Source organism: Piliocolobus tephrosceles, chromosome 5, assembly GCF_002776525.5.
Source record: "Piliocolobus tephrosceles isolate RC106 chromosome 5, ASM277652v3, whole genome shotgun sequence".
In the NCBI taxonomy this organism is placed as follows: domain Eukaryota; kingdom Metazoa; phylum Chordata; class Mammalia; order Primates; family Cercopithecidae; genus Piliocolobus; species Piliocolobus tephrosceles.
In genome coordinates this window covers 87,951,683-87,965,825 of record NC_045438.1, presented here as the reverse complement: position 1 = coordinate 87,965,825, position 14,143 = coordinate 87,951,683, and the positions used below count along the sequence as shown (strand labels likewise).

At 37.4% G+C, this 14,143-nt stretch overlaps 1 pseudogene; it reads right to left on the bottom strand.

Annotated features, from left to right (window-relative positions):
* Positions 1-6,095: 6,095 nt before the first annotated feature.
* On the bottom strand, positions 6,096-7,313 carry LOC111538010 (annotated as a pseudogene).
* Between the last annotated feature and the right edge of the window lie 6,830 nt (positions 7,314-14,143).

Sequence of the window (14,143 nt, the reverse complement as noted above, 5' to 3'; positions counted from 1 at the left end):
TATCATCATTTTAAAAATTTTGCTTATTACTCATTGAACAGGCTATTTTTAATTTTTCTAAACAATTGACTAATAAGTCCTTATAAATAAAATTGCTCAGGAGATATATGTACATAAATTTTTGTCAAGCAACTGTCTTTAAATCTTTAAAGAAAGTTTTATTTTAATGTAAAAAAATTTAATCTTCAAAAAGTTTTTTTTAAAAAGAAACCATTCTTTATGTAGAAATAGATTAAATATATGCCTACATAATATAAAATTGATTATATAGACAAGCATTTTTTGTTGGGGGGGAGGGTTGGAGAGGGTCAGGATTTTAAAATCCCAGTAAGAATAAACAGATACTATATCTACTTGGATTTTGAGATGCCATATTTCCAGACCTATTCATTAATATCTCATTAAGTTAGATTTATATACTCAACAAATCTGAAATAGTCAATCTAATTTACTATTTAAACGTTGATATTTTATATTTTTTTCTACACAAATATTTGGGTTTAAAAAGGAAACCAAGAACTATGTTGGGAAAAATTTTGATGCCTGACCCTAAGAAAGTGTTACTCTTCACGAAGAAATAATAAATGTTTGAGGTGGCAGATATCCCAGTTACCCAGATTTGATCATTTCACATTGTATCCTTGTATCAAATGTCACATGTACTCTGTAAATTAAAAAATAAGTTTAATTAAATTAATAAAAAAATTAAAAATTAAAAGTTTCAGTCTTTTTGAGAGAATTATGTATTTAATGTTGTGCACTGAAAATGAGTTCCCAAAGTGAAGGCTGCTAAAGACATATGTCTATAATCTCAAAATAATAGGTGAAAACCTGAAGATATAAAGGGTTATGTTCGAAGATAGAGTTAAACATATGGTGTCTGCTTTGAAATTCTGTTTCTATATTTGGGCATGATCTTTTTCATAGATATGCAAGCATAGTCTCTTTTTCTTTTACTGTCTGTTTACACATGTCATAGTTGCAACTTCCTAGTGAAGAAAAGTTTTTCCAGTTTTAAAAATTTGCAAGTATGAAAATAAAATTGTCACAGTGTGAAACTGGATTTTCAATGTAAAGCTGTTAAAACAAGAAAAAAAAACATACAGTTTAAGGCAGATATTTCAAAATACTATTTTCCTTGAACCAAATTTCACCTTTTTTCCCTCCATTGTTGCTTAAATAATTTTTAAATGCATTCGGATAACAACTTGGAAAAGTGAAATGTTATACCCACATATCAAAAAGGGATTCCTTCAATAGGACAATGTTTGTGTTCTGCGTTAGAAAGAACAAAACTCCTTTAAGGGAGAACTCTCCCTACTTAAACAATAAAGGCAAGAAAATGCCACATGCCCTTAGGGTTTTCCTTTCACTATCTTTACCAAAGGAAGACATACAAAGAGAAATTATCTAAACTTCCTTCTAGAAGGCAGTGACCATAGTGAAGAATTTTTTTTTTTTTTGAATAGTATTCAGGCCAGATAAATAGTATTCAGGCCAGATCCTAGTGCAGGTGGGTGTTTTCCAAACAGAATCTGCCTGGTGGAATGAGAAGCACTGTGGAAGTCAGATTCTCCTGCTTTCCATCTGTGGATGTCTGTCATTTGGGGACAATGACTAGCACTGTATTTTCTTAACCCAATATGGACAGAGTATGTGTTTGGATTGTATTGTGTGACATCCCCTTCTCTATCGAACAGGCCCAAGAGGGGAGGGGGTGGGGTCTGACTTTTTAAGGATGGTTCTAATGCGTTCAGCTGTTATCACACTTTGCTGATTGTAATCACTCGTTTTATGGTTTCTTTTCCAGCTGCTCCAAAAATTCATTGCAATGTCCTCTAGGTTTATTTTTAATATCCCATAATTCAAAGATCTAAGAAAGAAGAGTTGAAATAGAAATCCATGTGCTGATTCTCTCCCATTTTTTTTTTTTTTTCTCTCAGGGAAGAAGGGATTTAGAATTTGGACACATTCCTCAAAATCCTCTCTGGAGAAATGTGTTCTTTTCTGTAGGGAAGGAGCCAGCTTGGAGCACATTCACAGGCTTATTCAATTGATAGAGGAATTGGGAACCAAGCCTATGTAAATATACAAAATATTTTAAATTCAAAAAAATTAATTCTTTCTTCGGAGCATTTATGTTTAAAATGTTTCCTTTTGGAGTGGTAGCAAAACAGTAGTACTCTGTTGGCATTTTAGGATTTCCAGATTCCCTGAATCAAGTATTTGCTCTAAACTCTGTTGTCCTAAACTTACCTAGTAAAGGGTAAGAATGTATTGCTCTTTAAACTGCATAACACTTTCATGTATGGGAAAACTAAAAGGCAAGGGGATCCCCCATGTGCTGTCTCTGAAAATATCTTGACTTACGTTTTAAAATCAACTTATTTCAGGGGAAGTAGACCCTATCAATTTTCTTTGTTTTCCCCATTCATTTAGTCCTCTGAAGGGCTAGATCTGAGAAATGATTCAGCTAGAATTATGGGTTGCCATTTCTTCATTTTCCACTACATAGCAGCGGCTCCTTTCAGTCATTTTTAAGTCCTTTAAAAGCCCATATGGGGAAGAGGGGGAGGGGACTGCCTGTAAATCATAAGGACCCAGTTTCTTGGTTTCAGTGAAGGGTAGTTTTACTGTCCGCTGTCACCACAGCTGTCAGCAGGATGCCTTAAACATCCTAATTGTCACTAGGGATCAGATTGTTCCTTAACTAATTGTTTAGATCAGCTAATCTACATCCATCATCTGCAAAGGGCAGGCAGCCCCAGGCATCCTGTAATTTAGATAAAACTCCTTTTCTGGGTCTAAACACATTGTTTGGGTGACCAAGGGTCAGGTACCATAAAGCCTACCTAGGGGTGGAACAAGAGTGGAGATTGTATACTGAGGACCCGGTGAGCCTCCAGGCTTACAAGCCCAGACCACCTGCATGTATCCCACTCAAACAACTGTGAATCAGTAGAAGATTCTATGTCATTGATTGCAATATGCCAAGAGCCCAAACAGAGCAGACAGCCAAGATCACTGCCTGAGTCAGCTCTTGTGTTTGCACTCATATGCGTTTTGAGGTACTCATTATGACACAAATGTGCTGGATATTTTTGAGCTATTGCAAGGCTTTCTTGAGTTAAACTTCTAAAAACACATCAGCAGCAGTGATGTAGTATAAATTATATATGCAACACACACATTTCATGTAGAATGCAGTCTCCCTTCTAAGAACCTCTGCTTTAATAAACTTTCTAAAACAATTGGTGAATTCGTTATTTTAGACTGTGGGGTAGTTTCTTGCATTCATCTGCTCATTCTTCCATTCAATGAAAATTTATTTCAAACTCTCATGAGCTTGGCAAGAAGGTTTTCGTGCCTCAGGAATGTAATTCGTTTAGAAACAAGCCATCCCCTTACATTCATATCGTTCTTATCTCAAAATGCTTTCAAAATAACTAACGAATCGATTTAAAAGTAAAAAAATAAAAATAAATAAAAGCAAGCAGGCCTTGAACTCCACAGAAGTGAATAGGGGTAGAAAAACAAATGTATGATAAATGATAAGCAAACAAACAAATACAGCCTTCCCAAAAGTGAAATTCAACCATTCATTAAGATAATTTAAGAAAAGGGGTCTAGGGACTTTTATAAAACAGAACTTTGGAAAACCTTCCACACTTATCTCACTCATTCAGATTTAGTATAAATCCTATTAATTTTGCAATAAAGAACCCTACTAATTTTGTTTAGGCTGGCCTTCCCCTCACTTACTTCAGTTTTTCTTTTAATATAATGGTATACCTATTAATACTTTATACAAGTACAGTGCTATGAAATGGTATTCTGGAAAAATAATGAACAATTGTTAAATTGTAGCCAGCATTTACTGTGGTTTACCTATTTAGCAGGTCTGATTGTAAACATTTTACATATATTAATTTATTTAATTATCACAACAAGCCTATGATGTAGGTGATTTTATTATCCCCACTTTGTGGGGAAATTGATTTGCAGAGAGGTTAATGTACACAAGATTACAGATTGTGCTGGTGAGATAGCAGAGAATAGCAGGCAAACTTGGGAAAACCTTTTAGAGGAATTAGATTCTGAAATGAGAATTAAAGGCTGGCAGGAGTGGGCATTTGTTGTCCCACAGAGGCAGATAGACAAGGAGCACAGACTTTAGATGCTGGCAGTTTCCATAAAATTGGATTGGAAAGAAAATGGGCCCAGCCTGGGGCAGAAGAGGAATGAGAGCCATAGGGGTGATAGGGACGCTAGGGCAGCTACATAGCTGGCTATGGTCCAGCTTCTGACACTCAGAAATTTCATTTTGTCACTTCCACCTATTACAGCGACTAAAAGAACTTAGCAAATCTATAGACTTCTTTTCTTCCCTGCCCCTGACTGCCATCATTTTTTACAGAATTTTCTTTTCTAGTTACAAAAGTAGTATGTATTTATTGTAGAAAATACAAAAAACATAAAACACACACATGCCCAGAGGAAAAGAGAAAATTAAAACATTTCTCATTCTACCTCCCAGAGATAATAACTTTCAGCATTTTCCATGTATAATTTCATACATAAAATAAGAAAATTGACTTAAATCTACATAGAACTTCGTCATTTCCTTCCCCTCCCCACAGTTTAGCTTGATGTAGTAAATAATTTTCATGTTTTTATATATCACTGTTTTACTAATTTCATTAAATTAAATTAATTTATTTAACAGATCTGCTGCTGATAGTAGGTGGTTTCTCTTGTGTGAGATTATTTTCTTATAATTTCATGCAAACTCACTCATTAAATCATAATTTATTAACACGTCAAATGATTTTTATATTGCTAAATGCTCTCCGTAGATGTACTATTTTATCCCTGTGGCAGCATAGAATGAAAACGCTGTTTCTCCACATCACACCGTAGAGGTACAGAAGTTTCTGACTTTTGACTTAGGAGCTTTCTCTGAAAGGCAAAGCTGTAACTCAGAGCAAACCCGAGTTACCTCTGAGTGCCACCAACAGGTGGCGATGGCTGCTACCAGGATGGAGGCATTTGACGCTACGAATTAGAGTGGTCTTCTAGAAGTTAACCTTTACAAGGGATAAATTTTATAAGTAAAAATGGTATTTCTTGTTTGAATTTCGGTTTGGTTATTAAAAACACTGAATGGTTTTTTGCATGTTCATCTGTGTGCTGCTTTTGCAAATTGTCTTCTCACTTATTTTGCCCAGTCTCTTTATACTGGGGTGTTCATCATTTTCATATTATTTATAAATTATCTTTATGGTCAGCACATGATAAGTACTATTTCAGATTTTCATTTGTCTTTTAATTCATAGTTTTTAAAAACTTGAATAAGGAAGTTATACAGAAGTTTTAAATGTTTATATAGCCATTTCTATTTTATTCCTTAAGATTTGTTTGTTTGCATGCTTAAAGGGGCTCTCTTTACCTCAAAATCAGTAAAAGCTTCTTCTGCTTTTTCTTTTTTTTTAAGTACTTAAGTTTTTGATACATCTGGTATTTATTTCAGTTTAAGGTATGGGGGAGAAAATCAACATAATATTTTTTCCAAAGAGATAACTCTTTCTGAACCATTTTTAATAATCCCACCTTTCTGTAAAGATTAGACATATTACCTTACCCTATAATAAAGCCTTATATCCACTGAATCCTATTTCAGACCTTTCCATTCTATCCCACTGGAATATATTTAACTACTAGAGCCACCTGTTTCTGCAATATACACCTTAATATATTGTAGGGCTGGTCTACCTCAACATTTTTTCTATTTTGTTTTTACTCTTTTAAAATGTTGCATTGGATTTGATATTCAAATTACTATGTTAACACATGTGTCTTACAACAAATTAAACAGCAGAGCATGGTGTATATATAAAGTTAGTAACTTCTCTTTCTCCTTCTAGTCCCATCACCAAGGCTTATAGTGTGGTGAATGCATTTTTACACTTTTCTCTGTGCTCTTATGAGCAAATAATAATAATAAATCATAGTAAGGAGAATATTTTTTACCATTGAAACTAAAAACAATTTTTTCGCTTATAAAATTATTTAAAACACATAAAACAAGGCAACATTTACTCTTTTTTCTCATCTTCTAGTATGGTGGTGGCCCCTCCACTGTTGCACCATTGCTCTCTGAGCCAGTATTATCATCACTGGTTCCTTTCTCTGCCATACTGTTGGCCCTCTCCTGCCCGCTCTCCTTGTCCTCAGGAGTAGACTTGCCTTCTTCACCATTCTGTTGGCTCTGTCATTTCTTCAAGGTGTGTCTCCTCTGTCTCCATTGGAATGTTCTCATTGTCTTTCTTTTCCTCGCCTTTGTTGGCCACTTGCTCTTCCTCAGGAAGGATGCTGCTCTCATTGCACTAAGCTTGCTCTGCCGCCTCCTTCTCCCTTTCCTCCTGCCTTTTGTAGGTCTGTTCCTCTGCCTGTGCAATCTCAGCTGCAATTTTCTCCAGATCCACTTCTACCTTCAGACTGCACAACCTTTTAAGTTCATTGTTAAATGAATCTGTGCTTTCCAGGAATTTCGCCTTCTCCTGCTGTCGTTCCTCTTTTGGAAGAAGTTCAGCTTCTACTTTTCGCTTTTGAACCATTAAGGACTGGATCTATCATTTGAGGACCTGCATTCAAGCTGTTGTGACAACTGACTGAACCTCTGATACCACACTCTCACTAAGGATTTCACTGATGAGGCAGTGGTTTCTCTGGAAACGGACGGTGGCCGTACGCTTCGTTGAAAAGCCATCATCATAATCATCTGATCTTTAGCAGAGAAGGCTCATGTAAGGTTCTCCTTTCTCCATGTGAGACTGTTTGGGTCGACTTTCTTCCTCTAAAGCAGCCTCTGCAAGACTTTTTGCATTTATGTAAGCAAGGTACATGGGGAAATTATGATGGGCGTCCATAGATTCATTGTACTCTATCTTTTCTAATTCGTATTCGTTTAAATATTGTTTCTCTTCATTAGCGAGATCTTGCCACATGCCACCAATAATCTTGCCAATTTCCCACAACTATAGGTCAGGGTTGGAAGCCTTTGCTTGGTCCCAGACTTTTCTGCTCTACCTCCTGTAGGGCATCAGCGACTTATCTGGTGGCTTTGGGGATTTTGGAATCGTAATACTGGAGGATGCCCTGACCCAGCTGTTGGTGCCTGGGTTCCCTCCCAGCCTGTAGTTGTTGTAGGCAAGATGATGGTATGGATTGTATCTTGCAAACCCTGGTGGGCTGGGCATTTGTGTTGTAGAAGCTGGGGTGGGAGATGGGGCATAAGATGGTCTTTTTGGCATTTTGCAAGATTAAGTTCTCAGTTTCTTAAGAATGAATCTGAGACACCGTGGGTAGAAAAAGTGCTCGCAGCTCTGGCTTCACTTTTCTTTGTCCCATGCACACCCCCAGTAATGAGAATATTTATCGAGTGCAAGACATTGTTCTAAGCACCCTACCTGAATGATTTCCTTTACTTTTTATAATAAACATATGAAGTAGATATTATTGTTATCATCAATATGCAGATGAGCAAACTGAATCACTGGTAGTCTAAATAACCCACTCATGTCACATACTGTAGTTAGTAAGTGGTGGGACCCAGATTAAGATCGAGAAGGCAGGTTCCAGAGCCTGAGCTTTGGAATGTGTCTGCTTATCTATCAAATGTTTTTGATGGATATTTAGGTTGTCCTTATTTCTTGACCACCCCCCAACAAATGCTGGTAGCATTTCTGTATACAAATTCTTTCATACTGGTAATTTTATTTCTGGCATATAGTTTCTCAGAAATGATATTGCTGGATCTTAGGGCACGTGATTTTATTTAATGGACACGACGAGATTAGTTTTCACAATGGATACACTAATGATTACTCACACATGTGAAACATCCTCACAAACCCTCTTTTTGCTCTTTCTTCCATATTGAAGCCCCAACATGTGCCCAGTGTTATCCTCAGCACTGGGATGTGAAGGTGGTCACAGCAGATGTGGGTCCTGCTCTTGAGGGACCACAGCTTAAGCTCACACCAGATATCATTCTCTTTCTCCATTCCTCAGAAGCACCACAAGCAAACACAACAGAGAGCACCCCACAGGGAACAACTTAAAGATGAACACAAAATGACTGACTATTTTCGTAACCCGCCCTGTCCTTCCACGCCACTACCTACACAATCCTCCCTTCACACGGACCATTCTCTCTCCTGAGTCAGTCCTCTGCCACATTTCCAGGACCTCTGATCTTACAAATCTCCAGGAAGGACTTTCCAAATGAAGGATGATTTACCTTTCTGTTTCCTGTCTTTCCTCTCAGTTCCCACCCAGGGAACCTCCTCTGACCAACAATAAGAACATCAGCAAGTGTAGACCATGGCCTGGCTTGCCCTTCCTTCCTTCCTTCCTTCCTTCCTTCCTTCCTTCCTTCCTTCCTTCCTTCCTTCCTTCCTCCCTCCCTCTCACCCTCCCTCCCTTCTTCCCTTCTAAACTGAAAGAGCACTTCTTACCAATGGTCATACTGAATATCTTCTAGTGATTCAGTTCGAGCAGCGATTTTTAAAGTTTTTTTTTTTTTTTTTTCTTCTCATTATATCAATCTGTATTGCCCAAGATTGTATTATAAGCTGGCACAGACTGGGATATGAAATGAGATCTCCTGATGCTTGGTCAGCTTCATAATCTCAGAGTATCATATTTACTCTGACTTGGCTAATGGTCTTATTAACTAACGAAAACTAGTATATACTGTTCTTTTAACATAACAGAAAATGAGTAGATTTTAGTTTTCCTTTCAAAGAATGTGTAGATAAAGCCATTTTGCTTTACTTAATTTGGTGGGGGGAGGTGGGTGTTGAGGGTAGGGAAGCTTCTTTTCCATTAAGAATAGCCTGTCTATATAGACTGTACACATCCTCTAAGGCCCAGATCAGAGATCATAGTTTCTTTTTTTTATCTTTTATTTTATGTTCAGGGGTACATGTGCAGGTTTGTCACATAGGTAAACTTGTCTCCTGGGGGTTTGTTGTACAGATTATTTCATCGCCTAGGTATTAAGCCTAGTTCTCATTAGTTATTTTTCCTGATCCTCTCCCTCCTACTACCCTCCATCCTCCAATAGGTCCCTGTGTGTGTTGTTCTCCTTTATGTGCCCATGTGTTCTCATCATTTAGCTCCAACTTATAAGTGAGAACATGTGATATTTGGTTTTCTGTTCCTGCATTAGTTTGCTAAGGATTATGGTCTCCAGGCCCACTCATGTCTCTGCAAAGATATGATCTTGTTCCTTTTATGACTGCATAGTATTCCATGCTGTATATGTATCACAGTTTTTTTTTGTTGTTGTTGTTGTTTTTTTTTTTTTTTTTTTTTTTTTAAATCCAGTCTGTCACTGATGGCCATTTAGGTTGATTCCATGTCTTTGCTGTTGTGAATAAAGGACTCATCTTATGCTATGGAATGATTCTCTATTCTTCCATTTCTATGAAGCCTTTTATTCCTCCTTTAGTTCAGTTGTTTGGCCTTCTGCAGGCCTATGTCTCCTAATTCCTTCTTTTATTTTGGTTCCTGCCACAAAGTGTAAATTATCTTTTGATTTATCTCTCTCCCTCTTCCCAGCTATCTGAGGGCAGGAACATTTCTTAATCATCTTTGAACCCTAGAACCTACAATACAACAAATGTTTTCTTGCTGAGTGAATGGTGGATGGATGCATAGATTAATGCCTATTATTTTCCCTAACCACCCCATAAAGCTAACTTTGTCGATATTAAAATGGAACAGCTACAATTGAATTCTATATGTTTGTTTATTACATTATATCAAAGCATAAAGAATGTGCTAAAATAAATTAGTGCACTTAATAACCCAGCCAGCCGCACATTTTTTCACTGTCCTATCAACAGGGAAATCCATTATGTCCATCCCACCTGAGATATTATATCCCTGCATCATTTGTTCAGACAGTATGATTCAGTTGAGACTTGTCAATGCTTTTGTTAGTGAGGAGGCTTCTCCAGGCACTGCTGATTTGAAGGGACTAATCCTTGAAAGAAATTGGACTAAGTCTTGCAAAAAATAATAGATAGTCTTGAACAAAAAAATATTTACCTGAAGAATGACTTTTCTCTGCCATGCAATGCAAGGAAGTAAGTGTACTATAATCTCAGCACTTGCAGTATTTTCATCATGTATGGTATTTCTACTTGTTTCACCTCCTCTTTATCCTCAGAGAGACAGTGCTGCTTAGTGTTTAAGACTGAGAATTCACAAGCAGGACTGCTGGGTTTAAATCCCAGCTTACTATCTTGGGAAAGACATTTCACCCAGCTGGCTAAGTTGCACAATTTCAGGGAGTTCCCTTCACAAAGAACACAACATAGGATGATGCATGCAGAGCATTATAGACCACTTAAACTTAGCAAGTAACATTCATTAAATAAGCAAATGTTAACACTATTGTCTTCCTAGCACCCCTATTAGTAGACATTTTTAGCATCGTCTCAAAGACGGATATATTATGTTGCAAAGAGGTTAAGTGTCTTGTTCACAGTTAAACAGAAGTCAGAAATGGGCTGCTGACTTTCCAATCTACAGACTCCTAGGCTGAGGCATTTATTTCCAACTTAATTATTATTAGCAACCCCCTCCAACAATGTGTGACATGTTTTATTTTATTGTTGTTTTTGTTTGTTCATTTTCAATTTTCCCAGATATGGTTTTAAAAACTGGGCATGGGATAGGAGTTTGCAATGACCCGTACCAAAATAAAATCAGCTGCTACTACCACAGCAAAATACTAATTTGGGATCCTGTTGCTGGTTACTACTATATTCAATATTAAACTGTCCTAGCTCCCAGTTACCAACCTCACCCCCTTCCACATACCTTGCTCAATGCCTTATATTGTCACTAGATTATAAGTCCCTTGAGGACAGGGACTGTGCCTTATTCATCTTTGAATCCCACCGAAGGATTTACATAGTGTTTCATATATAGTAGATGCTCAATAAATGTTTGCTATATAAAATAAATAGGAGCTTATTATCTTTAAAAAAATCTACAATTCCATTATTTCCCGCTCTCAATTTAAGGATAGAGTCTGTCTGACTCTATAAAGTGGGCATTTTCATGATAAGGTAGTATTTGAGGATCAAACCAGAACTCAGGACTAAGAAACTCAATCAAAACCACTCAACTACGTAGAAACTGAACAAGCCGCTCCTGAATGACTACTGGGTACATAACAAAATGAAGGCAGAAATAAAGATGTTCTTTCAAACCAATGAGAACAAGGATACAATATACGAGAATCTCTGGGACACATTTAAAGCAGTGTGTAGAGGGAAATTTATGGCACTAAATGCCCACAAGAGAAAGCTGGAAAGATCTAAAATGGACACCCTAACATCACAATGAAAAGAACTAGAGAAGCAGGAGTAAACACATTCAAAAGCTAGCAGAAGGCAAGAAATAACTAAGATCAGAGAAGAACTGAAGGAGATAGAGACACAAAAAACCCTCCAAAAAAATCAATGAATCCAGAAGTTGGTATTTTGAAAAGATCAACAAAGTTGATAGACCGCTAGCAAGACTAATAAAGAAGAAAAGAGAGAAGAACCAAATAGACGCAATAAAAAATGATAAAGGGGATATCACCACCGACCCCACAGAAATACAAACTACCATCAGAGAATACTATAAACACCTCTACGCAATAAAATTAGAAAACCTAGAAGAAATGGGTAATTTCCTGGACACTTACACCCTCCCAAGACTAAACCAGGAAGAAGTTGAATCCCTGAATAGACCAATAGCAGGCTCTGAAATTGAGGCAACAATTAATAGCCTACCCACCAAAAAAAGCCCAGGACCAGATGGATTCACAGCTGAATTCTACCAGAGGTACAGGGAGGAGTTGATACCATTCCTTCTGAAACGATTCCAATCAATAGAAAAAGAGGGAATCCTCCCTAACTCATTTTACGAGGCCAACATCATCCTGATACCAAAGCCTGACAGAGATACAACAATAAAGGAGAATTTTAGACCAATATCCCTGATGAACATCAATGCAAAAATCCTCAATAAAATACTGGCAAACTGAATCCAGTAGCACATCATAAAGCTTATCCACCATGGTCAAGTGGGTTTCTTCCCTGGGATGCAAGGCTGGTTCAACATATGCAAATCAATAAACATAATCCAGCATATAAACAGAACCAAAGACAAAAACCACATGATTATCTCAATACATGCAGAGAAGGCCTTTGACAAAATTCAACAGCCCTTCATGCTAAAAACTCTCAATAAATTCGGTATTGATGGAACGTACCTCAAAATAATAAGAGCCATTTATGACAAACCCACAGCCAATATCATACTGAATGGGCAAAAACTGGAAGCATTCCCTTTGAAAACTGGCACAAGACGGGGATGCCCTCTCTCACCACTCCTATTCAACATAGTGTTGGAAGTTCTGGCTGGGCCATCAGGCAAGAGGAAGAAATAAAGGTTATTCAGTTAAGAAAAGAAGAAGTCAAATTGTCCCTGTTTGCAGATGACATCATTGTATATTTGGAAAACCCCATTGTGTCAGCCCAAAATCTCCTTAAGCTGATAAGTAACTTCAGCAAAGTCTCAGGATACAAAATTAATGTGCAAAAATCACAAGCATTCTTACACACCAGTAACAGACAAACAGAGAGTCAAATCATGAATGAACTCCCATTCACAATAGCTTCAAAGAGAATAAAATACCTAGGAATCCAACTTACAAGGGTGTAAAGGACCTCTTCAAGGAGAACTACAAACCACTGCTCAGTGAAATCAAAGAGGACACAAATAAATGGAAGAACATACCATGCTCATGGATAGGAAGAATCAATATTGTGAAAATGGCCATACTGCCTAAGGTAATTTATAGATTCAATGCCATCCCCATTAAGCTACCAATGACTTTCTTCACAGAATTGGAAAAAAACTGCTTTAAAGTTCATATGGAACCAAAAAAGACCCTGCATTGCCAAGACGATCCTAAGCCAAAGGAACAAAGCTGGAGGCATCACGCTACCTGACTTCAAACTATACTACAAGGCTACAGTAACCAAAACAGCATGGTACTGGTACCAACACAGAGATATAGACCAATGGAACAGAACAGAGTCCTCAGAAATAATACCACACATCTACAGCCATCTGATCTTTGATAAACCTGAGAAAAACAAGAAATGGGGAAAGGATTCCCTATTTAATAAATGGTGCTGGGAAAATTGGCTAGCCATAAGTAGAAAGCTGAAAGTGGATCCTTTCCTTACTCCTTATACGAAAATTAATTCAAGATGGATTAGAGACTTAAATGTTAGACCTAAAACCAGAAAAACCCTAGAAGAAATCCTAAGCAATACCATTCAGGACATAGGCATGGGCAAGGACTTCATGTCTAAAACACCAAAAGCAACGGCAGCAAAAGCCTAAATTGACAAATGGGATCTAATTAAACTCAAGAGCTCCTGCACAGCAAAAGAAACTACCATCAGAGTCAACAGGCAACTTACAGAATGGGAGAACATTTTTGCAATCTACTCATCTGACCAAGGACTAATATCCAGAACCTATAAAGAACTCAATCAAATTTACAAGAAAAAAGCAAACAACCCCATCAAAAAGTGGGCAAAGGATATGAACAGACACTTCTCAAAAGAAGACATTCATACAGCCAACAGACACATGAAAAAATGCCCATCATCACTGGCCATCAGAGAAATGCAAATCAAAACCACAATGAGATACCATCTCACACCAGTTAGAATGGCAATCATTAAAAAATCAGGAAACAACTCGTGCTGGAGAGGATGTGGAGAAATAGGAACACTTTTACACTGTTGGTGGGACTGTCAAGTAGTTCAACCACTGTGGAAAACAGTGTGGTGATTCCTCAAGGATCTAGAACTAGAAATACCATTTGAAGCAGCCATCCCACTACTGGGGATATACCCAAAGGATTATAATTCATGTTGCTATAAAGACACATGCACACATGTGTTTATTGTGGCACTATTCACAATAGCAAAGACTTGGAATCAACCCAAATGTCCATCTGTGACAGACTGGATTAAGAAAATGTGGCACATAT